This window comes from Hippopotamus amphibius, chromosome 1 (assembly GCF_030028045.1).
Source record: "Hippopotamus amphibius kiboko isolate mHipAmp2 chromosome 1, mHipAmp2.hap2, whole genome shotgun sequence".
In the NCBI taxonomy this organism is placed as follows: Eukaryota; Metazoa; Chordata; class Mammalia; order Artiodactyla; family Hippopotamidae; genus Hippopotamus; species Hippopotamus amphibius.
In genome coordinates, this window is record NC_080186.1 from 206,096,208 (window position 1) to 206,120,990 (window position 24,783).

Here is a 24,783-nt window from a genome sequence, read left to right on the forward strand (position 1 = left end):
CGTTGAGAAAAAGCATATTTTATTTTTTTAAAAGGAATATATTTATTGCAGTTTCAAACTGCTATTTTTATGTGATATTTTGTCATCTTCATCATATTGATTCTGGCACCTGAGTAACCATGGCCACTGAACTTTTTAGATAACTTCATCAGTCTCTTAAAGAATGAATATGTACTACATGCACTTAATTTTTATTTATTTATGTCATCTGTTAAATACTATATTCTGAAAGAATCAAAGTACTCGATTTTAAAGATGACTACTGCAAAACTGAACACACTTTTAAGTCAACCTCAGAATTACATTTAAGTTTTTATGTGAAATACAATTGGCTATAATTATAATACTGTTTGTCATTAACACTAAGTATAAGCAATGCAAACGCTTCTTCCAAATCATTTTTTATGACTTGTGAATTATTTCAGTGTGACTGAACCTATTATAAACAATGTTAGGACTAGCCCAGATATTTCTAAACAACTAAAATTTATAATTTTAACCCTGCCCTAAATTGCTGACTTAATTTAAAATTCTACGATATTTTCTTTTAATTACAAGAAAAAGCTTTAACTCCTAATTCGACATGCAACTACGCTTGTCCTTTCTGATAAACTTTCAACTTTCATGTCAGGAAAATACCTATGCCAGCTCCCACAATGCATAGGAATGGTTTCTTTTAATAAGTCTTAGTCAAAAACTTGGCTTAAAGTTGTAATGATCATATATGCCCTAAAAGTTTAGTTGTAAAACACGTGCACTTTAAGCATTATTTGCAATACCTCTTCATATCTTAAGGACAGCTTATAATGGAGAAAAATTATTCTCCCCTTTCAGAAAGGCATTTGAAAAATATTTTGTTTACCTTATATATTCATAAGGAAAATCTTGGTTCTCCTGGCAACTAACTTCAATAAATTATATTCTGAATATCAATCTATTTAATTTCAGGACAAAGAAGTTTCCAGCTAAAATGGTTTACTTGTAAGTATTTAAAGAAACAAAAATATTTTGGCAGCTTTAAATGTACCTCCTCATTGACCAGTCACCTGACTGACAGCTGTCAACTGTCTGTGGGCCAAATGTAACCCAGTAAAGATAAAAATTACATATTACTCATCCCTGTTGATAATACCTGGTGCCAGTAATTTTTCAAATAGGAATAGCTAGACTGTAGATATAAAGAAGTAAAAGAGGAATCATTTTAATTGCCTACCCTGCCTCCTTTGTCACCAACTTGTTTCCCCTTCTTTTTCTTACTTATCCCACTTCTCTCGATATCCATATGTCACATCTTCAAAGAGTTAATTTCCTTAAGGAAACTTCAGATGTATGTAACAAGTATGTGTCCATGAAAATACTGAGCAGCCAGGTAATGACAGCCACACATTTCTTTCAATCAAATCTCCTTTTAAGCTCACAGAATCTTTGAAAGAGTCTGAAGCTTTCAACTACTCATTTTAAAGAAAATGAAACAGAAGCACAAAAATGTTATTTACCCAAGGTCACCAACCTGAGGATGTAGATGCGGACTTGGATCCTTGTGACAACTTCATATCCAGTGGGTTTTGGTTTTTTTTTCTGTTAGATTTAAACATGTGGACTGTAAAACTATAAGTAAAAAAGAGCACATGGAAAATTCATGTGAGTTACATTCCTTTGGAGAACCATTTTCAGTTACCAAATTTAATACCCTACTAAGAGATAGTTTTATCAGAGCATATTAAAATGTAGTTTTAAAAAAGAGCAAAAACACATTAAAATATCTATGGTATAAATTCTTTTTTAGATTCTGTTTATCATTTAAACTGATTTCCAAACTGAAAATATTTATGGTGTATATGAAGCAGTAGAAATAAAATATAATCAATGGCAGCATATATGTTTAGAATGCAGAAATTAAAAGTTCCGGTTGAAAAAAATTTTTATATATTAGGGGATAATTAAAAATACCAAATATACCAAAGTATAAGCATATATATAATACCAAAGTGCAGAATATATTAAACCTTCACATAACTGACTCAACAACTAACTAGCTTGTGTATGTATGTGTGTTAATTACTAAACCTCTCTGGACCCCAGAGGCTTCATCAGCAAGTGTTTCCTAACAGCTAAGAAATTCTATAACTCAATAACCCTGTATTAATATCTGATACTTATTCATATAATTATTAATTATATTAATAAAAATTTATATTGCTATAATTTTTTGATAATACTGCAGAACACACTGATTCAAGGTCATGAAAATATATTCGAATTTTTTCTGACCCTTCAGAAAAGAAATTGTTTAGGAGATATCTACCACGTTCTGAATTTAAAATAATTTACATTAACTCTGGCCTTTGGAGAAATATTTGCCTTTGAGAAGTGTTTGCTTTAAAATCCAGACATGGAAATGAATTTTTTTAAAAAGGAAGGGGGAACTTAAAACATTGATATAGGACATGGGAGGAAAACGTAGGCAAGGTTTCCCTGCAAGGAATTCGTCTAAAATAATCTCCAACAGCTCTATGATACCATTTAGCAACTAAATCATATATCTAAATTTACAAATGAATTTGCTTATTCTATTACATTTAGTCCAAATCAACATTAGTCATTAATCAGCAAACCATTTAACAGTATGCAATAACAATATGCAAATCAATTGCAAGCAAAATAATCAGTAAATAATATCCACTTCTAACAATCGGGAAAGACAGGAGTGTCATAGCAAAATATGCAAAACCACAAGACTTTCAAATAAATTCAGTCATCTCCCTACATCTCAAAAGGGTGTTAGTGAAAGTGAATGACTTGTCCCTGGTCTGCCTTCGAAGGATAAATGTTTTCTCCTTAAAGCTGAAGACTGCTGTCCAAAGAGCACCAGAGCAGAAGCAGGCAGCTAAACTGTAGTCTCTCTTTCACTACTTAGTAATTTTGTAACTGGAAACAAGTCATGTAACCTCTGTGAGGTTATTGAATAGATGAGACTCTTTGCTGGGCTGTGTGTAAATCATAGGAAAGGAAGTTTTAGTTATCCAAGAGAAGGGGTTTTGCTATGGTGTGAAGTCCCAAAAGGTTTCTAAGCCATATTGCAGACTGTCTGCAATGGCATGCCCTGCTCTCTCCCTATTGCTTTAAGTAGCCCACCATGTCAGCATTCCAAATAATTAAAACGCCAGTATTAACCTATGAAATCAGCAGGCAAAACAAAATCATTTTGTAATACACTACTGTCCAGCTGGCCATATTTTTCCCACTGGGTATCCTGGTAACAAAACATGAAAGGTCTTATCCTCAAAATGATATTATCACACATCGCTTTGAACTTCTCAGTGTATTCTAAAAGGCTGAGTTGACACAAAGGACTTAATGGTCATTTAATGTTTTCAGTTTTATAAAACGGGACTTTTTTCTATTTTTTAAAATTGAAGTATAGCTGATTTACAATGTTGTGTTAGTTACAGGTGTACAGCAAAGTGATTTAGTTATACATGCATGCATATATTCTTTTTCAGATTCTTTTCCATTATAGGTTATGACAAGATACTGAACATAGTTCCCTGTGCTATACCGTAGGGAGACTTTTTTTTAACAAAAAGAAAGCCAGCACATGAATATGTTTGTTCGTGTCAGAAAAACATTGGTACAAGAAGCAGGCGTGGCAGAGAACCCTTAATCTGAAGTGTTAAAAAATATCTGGATCCAAGAGAGGTTAATGGCAGCAGCTGGGTTTGGAGAAAGGCTAAAAGGCTGGGAATGTGGATCCCTGTGTTGCCTGGGAGGCCCATGTTGTGAAGGCCCCTCACGATTGCTCGGCAGACAGAGGTAATTACAAAGGACATAAGGGACATCTGTATTGACTGAACATCTCTTTCTTGAAAAGTCACATTTCTTAAGTGATCAAGAACAATGCAGGTCCTGGGTGTAGGGAATCTAGGCTCATGGCAGCTGGCAGTCACTGAAGCATGCACGTGTTTGTGGGCCCGTTGTCACTAAAGGTAGAGATTTCTGGGTCCAAAGCTCATTTTACAGGTTTTGCTGAGATTCTGGGATCCAAGGAGCATATTTTCCCCCAAGAAAAGATAAGCACTAACCCTGAGATAAGAGGTGAAGTGTACAGAAATTTAAGAGAATTAGGTCCCCACATGGCTTAATCAGTTTTCTAATTACCACGGGCAGAATATATGTGATATGTTTTTTGCTTGTTTATAATATGAACCAAGACAGGCAATGGAAAAATTCATACCATTTTGAACTCTCATTCTTCCTACTTTGAAAGGCGTTCACTAACTTAAAAGCTCCATAAAACTTGGTAAGATGAGTTGGGAGAACAGGAACAAATAATGGAGAAAAGGTAAGGTTATGGAATTAGGACTTCACAGATTTTATGCTTACCTCTACATTAAGGCAATGGCTTGTAAACAAAATGTACATAAGAGACACTGGAGGTGCTAGTTAAAATGCAGACTCCTGCAATTGAAGCTCAGTGGGCCTGAGGTGGGGCCCAGATACCTGGGCACTCATAAACTGTTGTCTGCGCTAGACTGGTCAGTCCTCACTATAGAGACTTTTCTTTAAGGGGAGCAGCTCTCCTGCTCTACAGTAGCAAGAAAACTAGAACTTAGGGATCTCAGGTCCTGAAAGATCAAAGTGAACATATGGATACAGCTACAGATGTTATATGTCCGTTGTTTTTTACCGTCTGATATAATTGTGCTTAAGTAGTTTTATTTTAATTATTTTTATGTGGATTGGCAAATGGTAAGGTTCACCCAATACTAGTGATAAGCCAAAAATCATTCTCAAGTTCTACTCAAGTTTCAGGCACTATAGATAGTGTAGCTTGAAATTTGAAAAATGGCTTGAACTGACTCTTCAGGAAACTCATGAAAAAACAGCACAGAGTGCTTATTGTAAGTATGTACGCATACCCGTTCAAGTTTTGGAATACTCAATCATCACTGACCTAGGGAGTATAAGAGGTTACTGTCTGGTGATAATATAAGGAAACCACAGGCTTTATTCTCCCACATGTGGGTCATTTTTGCGGCCATAGGCTACAAAAACTAGAATCTCACAGCTACATAAATGTGAGGTGAGAATGTGTGGATGAACGAACACAATTCCTTCGCAAATACTAGATAAACAAGAGTGTGCTGCATTCGCTGTGAGATCAAAGAGTAATTATAGTGACTAATAAAAAAATAATCATAGAAACTCTTCTATGACCATAGTATATACATCATCGATTGTTTAGAAATAAGCTCCTTTGTTAGTGGTATTTTCTTTTGAAGTGATGCAGATAAATAGAAAAATATTATTAATGAAATCCTATGGTTGTGAAACAAAAAATATAGCTTTCCAAAGCAATGGAAAAAAATCTGATTAATTGTTAATAACCAGTCATGTCGGGAGGAGGGGCTTTACTGAGTTTACAACTGAAAATTAAAAATTTACAGCTGAAAGTAAAGAGATGGAGCAGAAAAGATGGAGGAAAGACAAAAGGAAAAAAGAGGAAAAGGAAAGAAATGGAAAAGATGGGAGTAAATCTATTGATTTGCTATTTAACTATTTCTAAAGGGGTCAAAAGGAACACAAAAACTGTAGAATGCCTCTTACGTGCCCTTCTTTAAGTAGTGTTCAAAATCGTTTACTTAGAATCATATTTCTTCATTTCTGAATAAAGTGATTCCATTTGATATGGATACTCCATATTTACAGGTTTAATGTTATACAAGGTTGGGAGATATTTAATATGTGCCCCATCTTTGCACATAGGAAGATGCTTTATCAGTGATTTCATAGAGGAGTTAAAGAGCAGAATGCATTTTTCCCTCCAAGCCTGTACTCCTCCCCAACCCTTCCAATTTCTTCCCTTCATCCAGGAAGCAACACTATTCTTATCACAGGGTTCTTATACCCCCTTCAAGACATTTCTGGAAGAATAATCACTAATTACACCTCGGGTAGCTTTTGGAGTGGGGACAGAAGGGAGTGCACACAGGGTGAGACGAAGTGACAACACAGTAGGCTGTGGCCCATGGGACATGCAGCAACTGTGCGCCTCCTATGCAAAGAGGGAATAGAAAAGGCGACCAGAACAACAGGTATTAAAGAGCACTAATTTTTAAAAAATATATAATAAGTAGACAAATTTTCGAGGATCAGGATATTTTGCAGATAGAGAACTCGTTTTCCCATCCCAACCTTTTCAAAAACAATGAAATTTCTTCCTCAAGTAAGAGCCAGGCTTCCCGCTGATTTGCACCCAGGACATACCTATGTCAGCAAATGAAACAGCAGCAAGCAGGAGGGAGCTGAGAGGTACTGAGAGTCTCCTCCCCAAAGCACCTCCTGACCAACACAGCAGGGAATTTGTGGAATCTGTGTAATCACGGATACTCCTTTGGATTATAAACTGTTTTCAGAAAACTTTTGCAGACAAGTTCATTTAAAGGAGGAACACCTTGCTACGGCATCACTAAGTAAGTGGGGTTGGAGTGCTTGGCTCCTCTGGTAGAACACAGTCTCAAGAGAATTCTGGAACACAGAGGCTTCTGCGGAAGTAAAGGACCTTGTGGGTCACATCAGGGAAAGGCTGTAAGGAGATAGAGGCGCTCAATAAAGAGCTATTATTGATTTTAAGAACTGCTGCTGGGTGAGTGGAGCATGCCAGAGTGAAAGGAGGACAAGCTGAAGGTGAGTAGAGGGAAGACGGTGATACAAAGACAAGCCTCGGCAGCCTTACCATTTGCCTATACCACATAGATAATATTGATTTGAAAGGACTTAAAAACTCAGATTTAACAGGAAGCCACTAATTCTACAATATTTATGCTGTTTCCTTAAATTTAAGAGTAAGAGTATGTAATCAATAAGCAATTTAGAAGATGTCTGATGTAGCCTTATTCTGGGCAAATGGATATATAATTATTTTCATAAGTCTGATTAAATCAAATATGAATATTAAAAGATTCTCCGAGAAGAATATTATATGGAACACTGACGAGGAAAATATAAACTAGTCACCCCAAAACATAAGACTTCTTGGTATAATGTATATTGGATTGATCAACATATTGTCATAAATATGTTTTACATTTGCTTTGAATATGAAATGCTCTGATATGAAATAAAACTGCTTTGAAACATGAAAGCTGATAGAAAAGTCATCTTCTAAAATTTTATTAGATAACTGACATTGAGATTTTTTCAAGAATATGTGATAGCACTTGAAAGTAAAAGAGTATAAGGGTAGCTAACATTAACTGAGCATTTTCTACATGCCAAGCACTAAGTGCCTACAGAAATACAATTTCACGTCCTCTTGTCAGCAAAACTATCATCCATGGGAGGTTCCGCCACTTTCCCCATTTCACAATGAGGACATTTAGAAAATTAAGGTCAAATGGTTATTAAGTGTCTGAACCTGGATTCCAAGCCAGGGTTTCTGATTTACCCTTTCCTGTCAGTTGTACATTCTCTGAAAAGGTATTTCCCACAATGTTCATACAATGATGCACAACTTTTCATTAGCGAAACTGACTTTTTAAAAAACGATCAGACCTTTCACGAGTGTTACTCACCAAAATGTCTCTTTAAAGGCTACACCACTTTCGTATCAGGGACACCCTTGAAATTTCCCTTTTGTATCTGTAATTAGTGTCAATTTATGAGGTACGTATCAAATAATCGCCTTCTTTATAATCACATCATACTTTCTATCAAGCACCTTGTTCATTACATTTGGTTTGGATTTAGTTTCAGCAACAAATTCATCCTTAATGATAATGATTTGCCAACAATCGGACTGTTAAGACTGCAGAGCAAATTCTTCAGGATATTTCTGTTGAGACTTAAACACAAAGATGTCATTACTGAAGTAAGCAAATAACCTCCTAAAGTGTCTGCCTTAAAGAGGATGACACAGGGTTAGACACATATTCGTGAAATCTTTTCTGGTGGGGAAAAAATATCGATTATATCATCCCCTGCTCTCATTATCCCTATAAGTGAGCAAAGTTTATGAGTATAACAAAGCAGTATAGCATTGTAGCTAAGGGCATCTATTGGAAACAAACCAACATAGTTTCATGTCCTTTGTTTGGCACTTAAGAGCTATGTGACCTAGAGTAAGTAATGTTACCTCCCTAAGCTTTAGTTTTAAACATGTATAAAATTGGGAGAATAGTAGTACCTTCTAAAAGGTTGTTGTTTAGATGAAAAGAAATAAAGCTTATAAAGCAGTTAATACAGTATTAATCCAACACTGATAAGTAGTGGCCATTAAACATTACACATTTTGAACTTATTTCAACCCATATTCTAATGAGATAGTATTATTTTTGCACATATACTATAAATATATTTGTATTACAAATATGAATATTATTGATATAGAAATATTAACCACAAATTTATTTTAAAAACCTTCTATAAAAAATCAGAACTCTTTGCTTTGGGTCTTTGACTTAATGAACTAGTATCCACTAGCAAAACAAACTGGTTTTAATCACTGACTTAAATTTTAAAGTTTTATGGCATTTTACTTTTAGTTCTCATCATATTCCAAACTAATTCAGAGAGACTTCATCCCAAGTAATGAAAATTAATGTTCTCTCCACCTAGTAAATTAGAATATAGATATAATCATGTATCTCCTTGTTTTCAAATTTTGTGAGTATTGGGAAGCATATAAATCTATACCTTCTTGAAAAAATACAATTTTATATTGTTTTGTTTGGTTTAAAATTTTAACTTATAAATGAAATATTTTAGAAATAATTTGGTAAGTTCTCAGCTAAGTAAAAATCCATCACTTGGAAAATTACCTAGAGAGAGGAAAGAAGGTAATGTGGTAGCTTTATTCTCTCCTTTCAAGAATCTTTTGTCTCAACTTGGTGTTCTTAATGAGGAGCGCTAACATGAATACCAGACATAAACGGCTTATTAACCATCTTTGAGTCTTTTTTTTTTTTCCTGTAGTGCATATTTATACCTATCGTGGCATCAATAGGAATCATACACATCCCAAGTGGGACTTTATTAAATAAACAAAACAATGCAAAATGCTATGGTTTCTGTTTTTCAAGAAGTGGAAAACAGTCCCCTAGACATAGTTATAAAGTTGATTGTGTATCCAACAGAGAACTACTCCTAGTAGCTCTTCTACTTGAACAGAATGCTGCATTAGGCATTCCACGGGCTCCCCTTCCCAGCAGGCCTCTGCCCAGCCCCGTTGCCATAGATGGCCATCAGACATTTGGAATGACATCAGGAGATAATCTGAGCAGGCTCTGCCCTGAAGAATTCAAGCTAGTGAGAGACCAAAGATATCAATGTCTTCTTGGCTGACAACAGCATAAAAAGGTCAACCAGGGTGAAGAGAGGATGGACTTGGAGTTTCCAGTCCCTTTTCAACAACCAAGCAGCTAACAAGTGTAAGAAACCATCCCTTGGGAAAATAAATAAATAAATAAATAAATAAATAAATAAAGACAAAGGAAGCCCAAAAGTACCCTAAAGGCACCATGCCTGTGAAAGGGAAAGAAGGCAACCCATAGCCACTGCCTCAGGAAGTTTCAGGATTAAAGAGATCTTTATCTCTTGAAGGTAAAACTCACAAACAGATCTCATCCAGAACTAGTCCCCACCTCTCTGACAACCTACTTCTCCAACTTTTTCTCCTGTGACAGCCCAGTATGGGTGGATGGATCTTAGTGGTGGAGAAGTAGAAATCCTTTGCAGGAGATTAAGAATGGCTAACTTTTGCTGCAGTTTACCACTTTCCTGGCTCTGTACTTCACACTGAATAGCTCCTTGAATCCTCATAACACAGTTTTGAGGGTAGCACTTTATGTTCCGCATTTTATCTATGAGGAACCTGAGGCAAAGGGAGGTTGAGTAAGTTGTGCAGAACCATACAGTAACCATGGGATAGAGCCAACTGGCTTTTGGTCACACAGATTCTCCCTAGTCAGACTAGCCTTTTCGGTAGTCAGCCATGGAGAGGCTGATGTTTCTAGTGCACTGCAAGCACTTGAAAAATTTAAAAGATTTTCTCTTCCGCTATCAGATTTCGGGGAGAATGGGAAGAACGCTTTCTACCATGAACCATATGCAAATGGTAAATTAATAAGAGAAATAAGGCAATTCAAATATACATCAGCTCAGGAGAAATTCAACCTTTAAAAAACCTTTTCTTGTTATCTTTTTAAAACTAGCACTCATGAGTACTCTTATCTGAACACGTAGGGGTCCTTCACTAAGGGTTCACTTAAAAGCTAATTACCATAAACGGCCAGAATTAATACCAACGTTTCACCCTAAAATAACAATAAGAAATATCATTGATAATCAAGGCAAAACCCACCAAATCACTGAAGTTAGAAAGTTTGTGCGTTGCCTCTAAATGATGTCTCCTGTTGTCTTCCCTGTCTCAAAAAGTGTAATTTGTAATTTTGTTCATGTTATAAACATTTCCAGTCAAAAGCCACTCCAGTGATATCAGCCTAAGACATAATCAATCTATCTGATAATACCTTCATCGAATTTGAGGAAGATTATGCTTTGCTAACAATTCTCACCTTATGTAAATAACACCTTTCCTTCCTGACCTGACGAGTGCTTTTAACTGTTACTTTAAAAGGATAATTCCATTTCCTCAGAATTTTTAAAGTACAGGTAAGCACAATGTTATACCATTTAGTCTCTTTAAAAAGGCATTATATGGCACTACCAATAATACATTTTTAGTTTGGGAGATAGTGTCATTCCCCATACACCTTATTCGTTATTAAATGGAATTTCTTCCTGGAAGAATACTTAGAAATATTTTTCTCTTGCAAAAGGCTACTCTTGTCTTAAAATCTTCTGTCAAGTCACCTTTCTGTAAAGTTAATTTGCCTCACCAACCCCAGGCAACTGCTCCGGTCTGGCATAAAGTGTACTACACCCTGTCAGGTGACCTTATCTTCTTTCCAAATTGATGTCATGATTTGGGGACGCCTCTCTTAACTTCCCTTCCTTGTAAAAAAAACTAGTTACTGTGTCAAGTGGTCCCTAAGACCTCTTTCGGCAGGAAGATATTGATATTCTGACTTTACAACTTTTCACACTAGTGCCAAGAAATACAAAAGTCCTAAAATTTGACTGGTATCATACAGCAGGTTCTTTCTTTCTTGTTTTAACCAATATTTATTTAAAACTGTATAGCAGCGCATTCCAACAGAACTTACATAATGATGGAAATGTTCAACCTCTGGCAGTCAAATAACGTAGCCACCGGCCGCCCGTGGCTATTGAGCACCTGAAATGTGACTAGAGATTATCGGAGGAACTCATTTTAAATTTTATTTAAATTTAACTCAAAGAACCACATGCGGCCAGGCGCTGCCACTTTGGGGGCAGCTTATATCTTCAAGAGCATGACAAGGTCAACATTCTACACCTTTGATTTATTCAGCCAGGTACTGCACTACGCCTTTGGAGCACTGATCTTCCCAGAGCTCCACAGACAGATCAAAACACAGCACAGGCATTTCCATTTCGTAATGATAATCTGGCAAGAGATCCCGCACTGTTCTCACGTGCAAACCAATAAACAGGGATGGAAGGGGAAAGGAAGTTGCTTGGATTTTTCTGTGTTTTCTCCCTTCGTTGTACTTTGTGGCCTTTCTCTAGCCAAGATGCTCCCGTATCCACGGAGGCAGCTTCACGACTAGAGCCAACGGCTGGTTGTTCGATTTTTTAAATAGTCCTGTGGACCCCGAGAACTTGAGCTAAAACATCCAGCTCGGGGAGCCCCGTCCTTTCCTCTCGGGGTGCCAGGTGAGAAAGCAGTCTGGCTGGCGCGGGACCGGGGCGGCGGCCCGACCTGCGCGCAGCACATCGCCGCTCTCCCAGGCTGGCAGAGCGCCGGAGCGGAGCGCCGGGGCCCCCTGCGCCGCCCGCCGCCGCCCGCGTGCCCACGCTTTGTGCACGTGCGTGGGTGGGCTCCCTCCGTGCGCGGCTCGCGGCTCGCCCCCGGAGCTGCGGGGTCGCCTTTCGCCAACCGAGGGTAAATATCCTCAAGGGCCTCACACCACACGCACAGGGCAGCTCCCCTGACGCCGCCACCGCCCGTTTCCAAAACCCAGCCACCACCTTTCCGTCCTCCTCCATTCCCCGGAGCCCGCCACGCGGCCTCCTCGCAAGCCGCCGGCCGTTGGCCGTCCCGCCTTCCCCCCCTTTCCCCCTCAGGCCGTGACTTCCCCGCTCGAGACGCCACCCGGCGCACGCCCCGCCGAGACAGCTCGGCCTCCCCTCCGCGCGCCCAGGCCCAGCAGGCCCCCGGGAGGGCCGGAGCCCGCCTCCTCCTCCTCCTCGCCTGGGGCGCTCGCACGTGGCGCACTCACCCCCGGCGAGCTGCCTCCGAGCTCTAGGAACGCTCCCGGGAGGGAGCCCCCGCCCCCCTCGGCTCCGTCCGCGCGGGGAAAAGTGGGTGGGGGGCAGTGGAGACCCACCCAGAAAGGAGTGTATAGGTAGCGGGAGCGGTGTTAGAGGGGAGGACCGGCAATAATTGGCTGGCTTTGCGGCTGCTGCGCCTCGGCTGCACGCCTAGCCAGCCCGGATTCACTTTCCACACAAATCAACCTGAAGGACTGCTGCTGCCTGCAATCAATAACTCAGCGGAGGGAGCTGCTGAAACCAGAGGCGTCCCCGGTCTGGGTCTTTAAAAGGGGCCGTCCGGACGGACTCCCAGCCCTCTTCTTCCCAGACAAAGAAGTGGGCACCAAAACGCAGGGCGGTATTTTTCACCCCCACCCCTACCCCGGTCCCGGGTAAAGATCTTTTAAAATTAAAGGGCACACACATAGAGGGATCTAGAGAAAGAGAGTTAAAAGGGGAAGTGTGAAAATCTCTTCTTTAAATTGAAGGTTTCTGTGATATTTCAAGAAATGGGATAGAATCAATGTTCCGAAGAACATTGAACAGTTTTGTAAGTGAAAGGTAAAGTCTATTAAATTTAGCCATGCATATGGGTACTTTTTAATGAACTGCACATTCGCAAGCAAATTAGTGATCAAGCCTTATTTGGGCATACGATCCAGGAAAAGGAAGAAATGTATCATAATTTGTAGTGGCATTTTTAAAAGCCTTAACATAGCTTTCAGACGTTATTTCATGAAGATTGCATTCCTGTAAGGTGAAAAGGCCCTGGGATTTGTGTATTATGATTCCTACTTAATAGACTGTAAAATGAAGCAGAGCTGGGAGAAAGGGAATTCACCAGGTCATCTGGTACTGACTACCAACTTGAGACTAACTCACCATGGGCCTGAGTCTAAAAGACTAAAGTCAGCTAACAGCCCTAAAATAAAAGTGGCCAAAATTCTTTATTTCTCCTTGACTGTGAAGCAACTTAAAAATAAAAATAAATCTTAAGCATGTCAACCCAAATATAGAGGATTTATAAATCTTAATGACTCGACTCTGAAAAGTCTTCTTGCTAATACAAGTGGGAAAATGGTTGTTGACCTTCAAGGTCTGATATGTCTCAAGGTTGGGACGACTAGACCCATTCTGAAGCCAAGGAAAAGTTCATTTGTGTGCTCAAAGTCATTGACAGCTGGCTTCAAACAGAAACTAGAAGACATGAGCACTTCTTTGTGCTCAGTACAGTTAAAAACTGCTTGGAAGGATCAGGTATTATTGGTGACAATTCATTAAGTATACTGAATTCACATCATTAATCCCAAAGTATTAAAATTGGCTTTTAAGCATATAAAATAAGCCCTTTCGGCATCTTTAGTTGCAACTTCAGTATTCCAACTTGACAAGTTTTGTTAGCTTGGGATATGATGGACTTGACTTTCTTCCTTATAATTCTTCATCAGACATTAAAGATCCAAAATAAGGACAAATATAAGGTCTTTAGATATAAGATAAAGGATACAATTAAACTTTGGCTTGGGATAACAAATCCTTTTTATATCACAGATTCTCAATCACATGCAGTCCATATGGTGTATACTGTGCATGGACTAAAGCCGTACCTAAAGAATGCTTGAAATTTAGCTATTTGGCACTACCTATATTAAAGGTTATAAGTATCATCACAATTGATCATTTTAATTATTTTATTCGATGCACATTCATTTGATTTAAAATTGGAATTAACATTAATGTTAGTTCATATTAGAAGTTTTAAAAATAAATTAATCTGAATGGATTTTAATAACATTCTGTAAAAAATTTTTTTAAGCTATTTACCTTGTGCTTGTGCGTTTTAAGGTGCCAAAGAAGAGTTGCAAACTGTGAAGTAACTTCTATGAAGAGATGAAGTGAAGAATGGAAGGCAAATGACTGTATGTGTATGTGGTGAGTGCTTAACATTTGTTTTTATCATCCTTCACAAAGTTAACTCATAAAGGTGAAACTGCCAAACCCTTTGTCGTTAGGTACTGATAATGTAAACATGTATAAAAGTGATAAAGTGTTGTATAACCATTATGTGACTTATTATATAGCAATACTATACCATTTTGCTTAAAGGTCACATGTCACCTTTCAGGGCATACCTCTGCAAGTCTATTTTACCATTAATCCATTTCAAGGGAAGTTATGTATGTCATCTCTACTGTAACTATAAAAAGATACAACTTTTTTTATGCTCTTGGAATTTGTATCTTACTACTTTTTATATCTGAACTTCTATGTTCAGTTATCATGTTTGTGTTGAAAGTATTCTGGCTGAAGAATAGATACTATACAGTTGAATAATATTGAGGGGTAGATTAATCTATAGACTTTCTTCATTTTAGGGTGGGTTGCTGTGGCAACCGCCCCAGCTTACTTTAGAATAATTTTTTAAAGCTCACTTCAAGAGCTACACCCAGCGTGGACCAAGCTTAAAAGCAGGCAGACCCAGAGCACAGGGTCTGCCTGATTTAATGGAGGGAAGTAGTAAGGAGTGGAGGGTGGAGTAAGATGATATGCAACCCTGAACAGAAATTAGAAATGAGCTTTCCCTAGAGTTAAATCCTGAGGGTCATGCTCTCTGTAACTTCTGTGGCACTTTAGTTAAATATATTGCTAAACAATTCTTTTGAGGGAAAACAAGTTAATACATATTTACATGTTTAGTAAAGCACTTACGATATTTGATGAAGGAAATATTTGGTGACTGAGAAGGAAAAAAGCTGGTTTAAATAGTACATCAATCCCAGATGTCATTTTCTCTTACAAGAAGTGTCACCTTTTATTTAACAGGATAGGCCGCTAGCTTCCAGTTGGCTTAAAGGGTATAAGAATTTCCTACTTCCCAAGTCATAGAACTGGAATAGATTGGAGAACTCATTTAACGCATAAGCAAACTGAAACCCAGAAAGGACACACTCATTAGTTAGGCACAAATTTTGAACCAGAGAATCCAGGCCTCCTAACACCTAGTATGTGCTTCACCCTACACCAGAAAATACTCTGATCCTAGCCAAGTACCATTTGGTGGCAAAGATCAGGATGACTTTGGTTTAAAAAAAAAAAAATTCAGAAGTATTTAAAGATGAACACAAAGCACGTCTTGGATTAACCACTTTGCGGATTACCAGTGAATAATTTTAAATCTCAGGTGGCTTTCTTCTATTGTGTATTTCTGCACAACCTCTTCTGTTCCACTTCAACTATAAAGCTCATGGGAGGGAAACTAATGCTAATGTTAACTTAGGTCACACATAATTAAGAAGCTAAATCTGCTGAGGGGAATATTTTATATTTTAAAAGGCCAACTGTGGTATAATCCAGATCTAAATTATTTTCAAATTATCCACAATGTGGGGTTCTACATACTTTTGAATGCTTGTATTATCATTGATAGTTATGGGTTTGTTATAATGTTTGTTATTAAATAATCCTTAAAAATGTTAAAAGGTGAAATAGTTTCTTTTTGAAGGAAAATAATCTAAAACTAAAGTGTACTGTGGTAAAAGTCATGTGTTGCCTATGTCTATTTACTCATGTAAAATAAGCTGTTACAATTCATTACATTAATTTAAGACATTATGGCAATAAACAAATGTTCCTACAAATAATTTGCTTTGTCAGGACGTCTGTGAATCTGGAAAAATTAATTTCCTTTTACCACCATATATAGACATATCTTAGTATTCAAAATGTCAATGCACCTTTAAATTTTTGGATTTTTTTTTTTAGAAGTTGTACCTTAAATGAAAACCTGATACAGATTATGTCTTCCATATTATTAAAATGAATTCATGGTCATAGCAAACTCACCAGATGAAAAACAAACAGGCAAACAAATATGTTGCAGATACTAATCTGCAAGAAATAACAGTATTTCAGATGGTTTTTGCTTTGTGACAGTTTGCCATGCTCTCCTATAACAACAGCAAAAGATTTATCTTATCTGGGGTGAGAGTCATAATGGTGATGAGCCAGAAGCCTGAAGCCTATTCGGATCTAGTTGTACTCGCCTATAAAATCAACCCTCCTCTTTCAAGTGAAGCCTTGGGGCAGACACCTAAATGTTGAGGCCCCTCTTCTGAGAAAAGCTACTCAGATCAAATAGCCCCTACAATGAAGCAGGCTTTTTGATTCACACTGCCCTCACACATTAAAATAGTCTGGAGGCATAGTGCACAACTTAACGGGAACTGCAACTAGTCATTGAGTTAAACACATAGTGCTGAAAGGAATTTTTTTAAAGTGAGGAAATATCTTTAATTAGCTAGGTATTTCAGGATACTACTATTGTGTACTCTGGTACATTCAATATTTTTATTTACCCAGTGTATTTCCCCCCCTTCTTTTCACGATATTAAAATTTTTTATTTTGGTTTAAACATCTTATATAGTCTATAGTTCTACTGGCATGTAATGTTTTCATGGTTTGTGTACTACTTGGTATATTTTATCTTTGGCTTTACTGGGTGTGGTGTAATTGGCTAGGGAGGGGAGGTGCTCAATCCCCAGTAGCCTTTCCTAAATCTTGAATATTAACCTTTTTTTTTTAAAATAAGAAAAAGTATTTACTGTGCTTAAACCTTAACATAAGTATCTTCCTTATCAGTCTCTATGGCTGCTTCCTGTGCAGCTGAAACTCTTCAGGATAAGTGAAGTCATCAGCTATCCGATAGGGAAGCCTAATGCATTGGGGAAGCTGGTTTGGTTTACATGTTAATGCCTTGGATATAATCCAGTAAGGTGTGGAAGAGAGATTGAGGGAGGAAGGAGGGGGACATCTCCGAGGAAGCTGCCGCCTCGGTACATATTTCCAGCCTGATTAGAAAGTTCATGGCCCCGAGATGAAGTCGAGATTTAAAATACTGGTAGTCCTTTTATTGCTTTGTACATCACTAACACTTGAGAAGGGTTTCGGCTCGCTTTCTAGCCCTCCAACCCCTCAGGGCCGAAACCCGCGTCTTCTGGGCACGCAGGGAAAGAGTGCTGCAGACATCCTGGACTGGGGCTTTCACGCGTGAGTAACGGAGGAGCGCTCGGACCAGTGGAAGAATGAAGTGGTTAACGCGCCTCCAGACTGGGGGGAAGTCACAAGAGCAACTATTAGGGTCGCGCTCCTATTGGTCAGAGGCAAGATCCCGACTTTAGAAGGACTTTGCTGCTGGCTGGCTCGCCGCGTCCCCGGGGAGCGAGCGCGCCGCAGCCGGAGCCTGGGCTCCGCGAGCGTCCTCGGCGGCGCCGGGAGAGAGCCGGGAGCCGCCGCGCGCGGAGTTGTCTTTATTTCGAGCAATAGAGAATTGTCATTAGGTTTGCGTATGGCATGTGCCATTACCCCACCGTAAGACTAAAATTAGCAAAATGTCAGGAATGGAAAGATTGATTCACCAAGATGCAATTATCATTTAAAAGTGCTTGATTGAGGTACTGATGTTCAGTGATTTATTCTGCATACCATATACATAATTAAAGTAGTGTAGTGGAGTAATTTATCAATCTAGTTGAGACTGGAGGGGTGAGGAGGGAACTGCTGTATGTTTGTTTTATTAAAATGCTCCGAGGTCTAGTCCCGCCCCCCTTTTGCAAGAGTGAAACTGATGATTTCTCCAGCTCTCGAGGAGAGAGGGAGTCAACGGTTTGGGATTGTGAGGGAGGAAAGAGGGAAAAGGCAGCGCGAGGCAAAGGGAAAGGCAAGGACAAAATAAAATAAAGGAAAAGAAGAGGCACTTCGTGTGATGCGCCGCTTGGAACCCCAAGCCGTGTGCTCCGCTTTCTCTGCCACCCCCGCCTCCCCTGCCAATATCCTTCCACTCCCCCCGCCCCCCGCCCTTTTTACGCGATGTTTCAAAGGCTGTGAGCGGCTCCCCTTTTCCCATTCGTCTTCTGTCACTTCCTTCCTGGACGCAGTTTTCTGGACGAGTCTGGTTACTTTTAATCTTGCGGGCCGCTGAGAGCCACTTTCTCCTGCTCCTCCTCCCCTTCCTCCTCCTCTTCCTCCTGCTCCTCCAGCTCCTCCGAGCGGCCGCGGCGCGCGCGAATGCGCGGCCCCGCGCGCGCCTCCCCCGCGCGCGCTCCTTCCGCGCGCGCGCACACACACACACACACACACACACATTGCCTCCAGCTCTCTGCTCGCTCTGCTCGCAGTCAGACACTTGAGCACACGCGTACACCCAGACATCTTCGGGCTGCTATTGGATTGACTTTGAAGGTTCTGTGTGGGTCGCCGTGACTGCATGTTTGAATCAGGTGGAGAAGCACTTCAAGGCTGGACGAAGTAAAGATTATTGTTGTTGTTTTGTTTTTTTTGTTTTTGTTTTTGTTTTTTTTTCTGTCTCTCTCTTAAGAAAGGAAAATATCCCAAGGACTAATCTGATCGGTTCTTCCTTCATGTAAGTACCTCTGACATTTCTCCAGGAAATAGAAATAGCCGGGGTATTGTCTCTGAAATCTGCATCAGTATATTCCACAGCACTATCGCCGTGCCTTTTTGAAGGCTGAAGTTGAGGCTTGTTGTGCATTCTTTTCTTAGATTCCATGATTTCCTTGTGTGTTGCTAAAAGTAACTTTTCGATAGTCCTATCTGTTTGCCATCAGTTATTGAAATCACTCCTAACTCGTTCTTGTCACATCGGTGTGTTTAAAGTTTCATGAAGTTAGTTCACGTCATTAGCATGTTTGATATGGTGAAGCATGTGGAGCCTGGTGGACTTTAATATTTCACAGAATGTTCTGTGACCTTGAAGTACATGCCTCAAGATTTAGCCGTTAGTTCATTGTGGAAAGATGCTTTCATGAGTCCCACCAAAGACTGATTTGCTTTGGGTTATGCTTGCTTCTGAGCCACTAAATCTTGGGATTAGTTTGAGCTAAAGCATGGCTGTCTGTCAGAGTATACCTTTGTGCATCTCCTTCCATTACCAAAGTGCTGGCTTGATAGAGGGCTTCTTAACTGGTGTGGACAAAAAGTAACACACTGGCCATGGTAGTCTACACATTTCACAGTTCTTGTTGGGATTTCAGTATATGTATTGCTCTTTAGGTCAAGTCAGATACATAGCTGTTTAAAAACAAAAAAGGTTAAGTCACTTAAACTGCCTTCTGTTTGGACTTTGGATGAAAGTTACCAAACTCAGTGATAAAGTTTGGCACAAAGGACGTGTATATAGACATGGCACGTTGTTTGTTGTGTTATTAAATATTATGCAAGTATTTAAATTTAATACTTGCATAATATTTAATTCAGTGTTACCTCCTTCCCAGAATATGGCTCTTCATTCTTAAAGGAAATTGTATGTCTGAAACATGTGTGACTATTCTAGGTCCAGTAGTTACCATTTTGGGGGGAAAGCCCTTTTCCTTCACATTTTAGGAATGTGTGTCTTTTGTATAAAATTCCTTTATATGTAAATGCTGACAGTATAATAAGTAGAATCAGGCTCTCTGCCAGTTCTTTAACCGGTCCTCAGTGGAGAATTGCTTTGACACAAAGTGCATTTTACTATTGTGAATCTGATACTAACTCTAATAGTAACTGTCTTGTGAAATGGTTAGTGACTGCATGTATTTTCTAAGTGCTATAAAAGGAACTCTAGCTACCTGATTATACTGGTCAAAAAGAGTGACCAGCCTCTTTTTCACTGGCACCTTGCAGTAGAATTGTGGTTGCAGAGTAAAGATGTTTATGTAGAATATAATAACTCCAATCCCTAGAGACTTGGTAGGACATGGAAATGTGACCACCTGTGAACCCCATTTAACCTCTGTATTGCATATTAATTTTAGCTTTAAAGAGATTAACAATCTCCAATTTGAAACTAAAACATCTTATTTAATTTTTAAAATAATATCACTTTTGGACAGTCTTTGAAAAGGTTCAGTATGTACCAGTATGGCATAAGCAGTTCCGGTTGAATATAATGCAGTTAATAAACCATATTTTTGTCTTCCAGTGTTTGTATGAAATTATTATCAAGTTAAAGAGGTAGTTCTAAAGCAAGTAGATTCAGAACTTGACAGGTAAAATGAGATGTACCTAGCTAATGTCCTATCTCAAGAGGGAAAAAAAATGTCTAAAATCAAGTATCTCATTGTATTTGTAAGAAAGTATATTGGGCTATGTATTAGAATTCTAACTCAGTTCTAAAAGTTTTCATCAAAACACACTTTAAACTCAGTGTTTGTTTAAGATATGGTCCCCTAGTCGAGTTAAGGAGACAATAGTTGGCAGTTGCGTACTTCAGGTTTTACTAAACTTTATAAAAATCTAGTGTTTCTTACTAATGTAATTCACGCAGCTTTGGAGTATTCATGGCATATTTTCCAGACTTCTTACTAAAGACAGTATTTTACCTCTTTCGTTAGTTATGCTATTTACATTCTGATTGCTGTGGAATATAGTGAAAGACAGTATTAAAGATGTAACTTTTATTAAATTTTAATTTGTTTCTTAGGTTTAAATAACAAATGAGCACTTTATAATAAAAAGTCAATTTTCCAGCTTTTCTGAGCTGTTCATACTTTAAAAGTATGCAATCACATATGTTAACTTTTTAGAACAAAAGGATATTCACATTAAATGAAATTTAAGTAACAAGGACTTTACTGTGCCTTGCCTCTTCTTTGTAAACATATTCAGTTTTCAAAATTTGGAGGAAATGGTTCATTCCAATAGGGAAAGGAACTATCTAATGATTCAAAATTGAATCCTGGAAAAGCATCATGTTTTATATTTTTCAGATGTCTGTGAGTTTCTTCCTTGGCCTTCACTTTACCAAATCAATAAACTGCATAACACTACAACCATATCTTTCCAACACATGATTTATTGTATTTAAACTCCTTTTATAAAAAACTGAGCTAAATAACTCCTTGGCATATGTTAACATTATATTTCAAAACTTTCTTCTGTTTATTGTAGTATATTTTGTGGTTTTATTTCCCAACTCTACGTGCGGTATATTTTGAGTCTATGAAATCTCAGAAAGTGACAAAAATGGGGAAATATCTGTGCAGCAACACTTGTGCTTCATAACAACAAAAAATAGTTATTAAATAGAGAACCCTGGCTTCAGGGACATGATTCAGAACAACATGGAAGAATTTCATATGCAATTAAGAGTCACAGATTGGACTTTAAAGAGGCTATTAATAAAGTTCTACTTTTTTTTTCCCAAAGCACATCCCTTGAGAAAACATCACGCAAATTAATATCTAAAACTTATAAAAATGCACATATTCATTTCATGAATGCAGTGATTGCCTGGACACAATGAAAAGATTTAATCACTGGTGCTCAGTCTGTGTGCTGCATGTGGAAGGGTAGGTGATTAAGATCCCCGTCCTCAGCACTGTACCTTAATCTCATGGGCGCGTGCACTGCCCGGCACTCAGTAAAGCCTGACTGTTCACCGAGATCTGTCATCTTTAGGAAATCAAACCCGATTACAGAGGCGATTCACAAAACCAGGAGCGACAACAGAGTCTGTGCACCTTACAAAAGGCGGATTACACAGTTCAGATGTTATTTTGATAAGTCAAAGATAAAAGCTGATTGTTGAGGAATGGCAAGACACTCCAATTTCAAATGATTGCTAGATAAGTATACCACGACCCTGTTGCTTCACCGTTATGAAGAGCCATTCAAACAGTAGAAAACTCAGTTTTCAAATGACAGGCTTTCAATAATGAAATAAGAGAAAACATGTACTTTTATATACATCCTCATTGCTTTCATTTTAAGTTCCATCACTTCTTTCTGAACAGACTTTAAGTTCTGGATGCTTATGTGAAGCAGTTATTATTATAAGGCTTAATTGCAGTAGACATTTTCAGAGGCGTTGTAGAGAGCACAGGACAGAATTTGCCAGAAATAAAACATACACTCATGGTATTGAGTAACCGAGCAGAAAATGCATGGTAGTCAGTAGCCATTATGTTATTCCGTTACCAAATATATTCTTCACAAAAATGTGGAATTACATACTTAATGAATCCATACGTCTGAAATAGATCTTGATAGGTGTTTATTGGTCAAATTATATCTATTTCATGAATATTTTATAAAGGTCATTCTTTACAACAAAATATGATGTTTTCAGAGTTTATTTCCGAGAATAAAGTTTGGGTTTACATAATAACATTTTGAAAACCCCTACTCTTTACATATCCAACTCTACAGTAATTTCTTGCTTCTTTAAAAATTGAAGTCCTTTTTTACCCAACTGATGCCTCCTAGTGTTTCACACAATAAAACACTAATGAGTCACCCATAAATGTAAACATTGCATTTTCATTGCCTACATCTTCTGTGATACATAAAATTAATATTTATGTGTTTAATTTTCTGTGCATTGTTATAATAAGATAGTAAGTTCCAGTGAATGAGATGTTTCATGTGAGTGGATTTGTGGCACACACTTGAAGGTTTTCTTTGACCATAACAATATCTTACTAAGTTTTAATAAGTTTATTACCTTCGGCTCTAGCTTATATATTCACTGTTTATAGTCACTCTTATTCCAAGTGAAAAACATAGGCAGAGTAGCAGAGCTTCCATTTTGTAGGCCTGGAAATTATATAGCTGAGTTCATCCGCAAATGCCTGATGAACAAATTGCAAAGGGACTAACCATTTCATTTAAACACTGGAATATCTTAAAACAGATATAAAAGTTTGCCCACACTGTGTCTTTACACTTGCAAATTTCTATGTAAAAATGAAATAAAAAAAGAGGGTTCAGGAAAATTAAAAGTAAAGTTAAATGCACAGATTCCCGTGAATATGGAGGGTGTCACTTTATTAGAAAATAACAATTAAAAACTTGCTTCGGGAGCGTAGTATTGTACATAATAGAAGGAAAACTTGTTGGAAGACAATTTCTCATGACTAGAAAATTGTCAAATGAGGTAGAAGTTAGTGGATCCCAACTTTGGTGTGAATTTTCTGTTATTAGGATGGTGAGCGTAGGCTTTCAATATTCATGCACTTCTGTGATTTCAGATAACTTTCTGATTCTACTTACAAAAGATAGGTACTTCAATTTCTGAATATAAAGTACTTGTGAAAGGGAGGGAGCATTCCCCTAATGGGTCTTAAGTTCAAAGGATGCACTCAGAAACCTGTAACATTTATGGGCCTCCTCCTGAGTTTTCATACCACACACAAGTGCACAAAAACACTCACAGATTTCTTCCACTAACACAAGTGTTCTGAGCGTCCAAGCATAGACACTAGGCTGAGACTGAATGTAGTTCATTGCCGTTACCTCTCTATGCGTCATTTAGTTATCCTGATTCGAAACACACGCATTTTAACAATATTTGACTCTCATTTAAGATTTTCTAATTTGGTCAATAATACAGTGCTTTTCCAATTCTGTGCATGTTGGACACATTTCAAAGAATGTTAGGGGGTGTGTTCCTTTCGTTGAAGGAAGCAAGCATGTAGAAAGGGGTGGACCTTTCCCACAAGAGCCACATTTCTTCCCTTGGAGAATTGAAGCAAGTATGCAGTATGTAAGTGAATAACAGCATGAGAAAGAAAATAATTTTTAATCGTGTGCTATAGTTAGTGAGCAAAGGAGACTGTCAGATTTTTCTTAAAAGCAGTTCTTATTGATAACCTTTCTCACACTGAAAAAAATCTATAAAGTTTTGTTATTTTAATATTTATAAAGTACACTAGATTTAATTTTGCTCAAAAGAAGATTTCAGTAGTAACTACTTTACAGATGTATTGAGGCATAAAGAAATAAAGGGAGCTAAAAGCACCCATTCCCTACCACTCTTAAGAATAAGTAGATAACATCCATGTTCTTATGTTAGTTGTTTTTGTCTGTGCATGAAAAATAAAGAAAATTCTGTAGCAAAGAATAGCATTGTAAAAAATAAGATTTGAAAAAGATTATCCACTATAGCATTATCTCACATTTCTTTGGTATTATTTTAACATTAACTACAAAAAGGAAAGTCATATTCCTACTAAGTACGGAAATTATATGATACCTGTTGTATACATATTTGTGTTTGAGGTGATAATCTGAGTAGCATTCGTTTGTCATCACTGTAATGCATTCGTTGTACATTATCATTGTATTACCTAAGCCAAATCTCGGTATTTATTTTTAAAATATAGCCAGTTGTAAACAAAGTTCAAAATATACATGAAGATTATCTTTTGAGGACATTATAAAGGAAATTGGTGATATTTCAAGTGATAAAAACAGTAAACTTATTACGTGCAGATTTCTGCAGGAATCATTACTCTTTAATAATGCAGATGTTATAGAGACGTTATTAATTCTTAATGTTGTAAATTTGAAATGAATGGAGCAATGTT

At 37.9% G+C, this 24,783-nt stretch overlaps 1 protein-coding gene across 11 annotated transcripts in view; it reads left to right on the forward strand.

Annotated features, from left to right (window-relative positions):
* The window catches only part of MEF2C (myocyte enhancer factor 2C), a 163,517-nt gene that overhangs the window by 1,711 nt on the left and 137,023 nt on the right, over positions 1 to 24,783 (forward strand). For 7 of the 11 annotated variants that reach the window (XM_057739499.1, XM_057739609.1, XM_057739507.1 and 4 more), the window contains exon 2: positions 14,263 to 14,349. The gene's annotated coding sequence lies outside the window, so the exon portion shown is untranslated. Of the gene's footprint in view, positions 1 to 14,262; positions 14,350 to 18,621; positions 18,837 to 24,783 lie in introns of those variants that run through there. The other 4 variants (XM_057739551.1, XM_057739570.1, XM_057739516.1 and 1 more) reach the window with 2 other exon arrangements.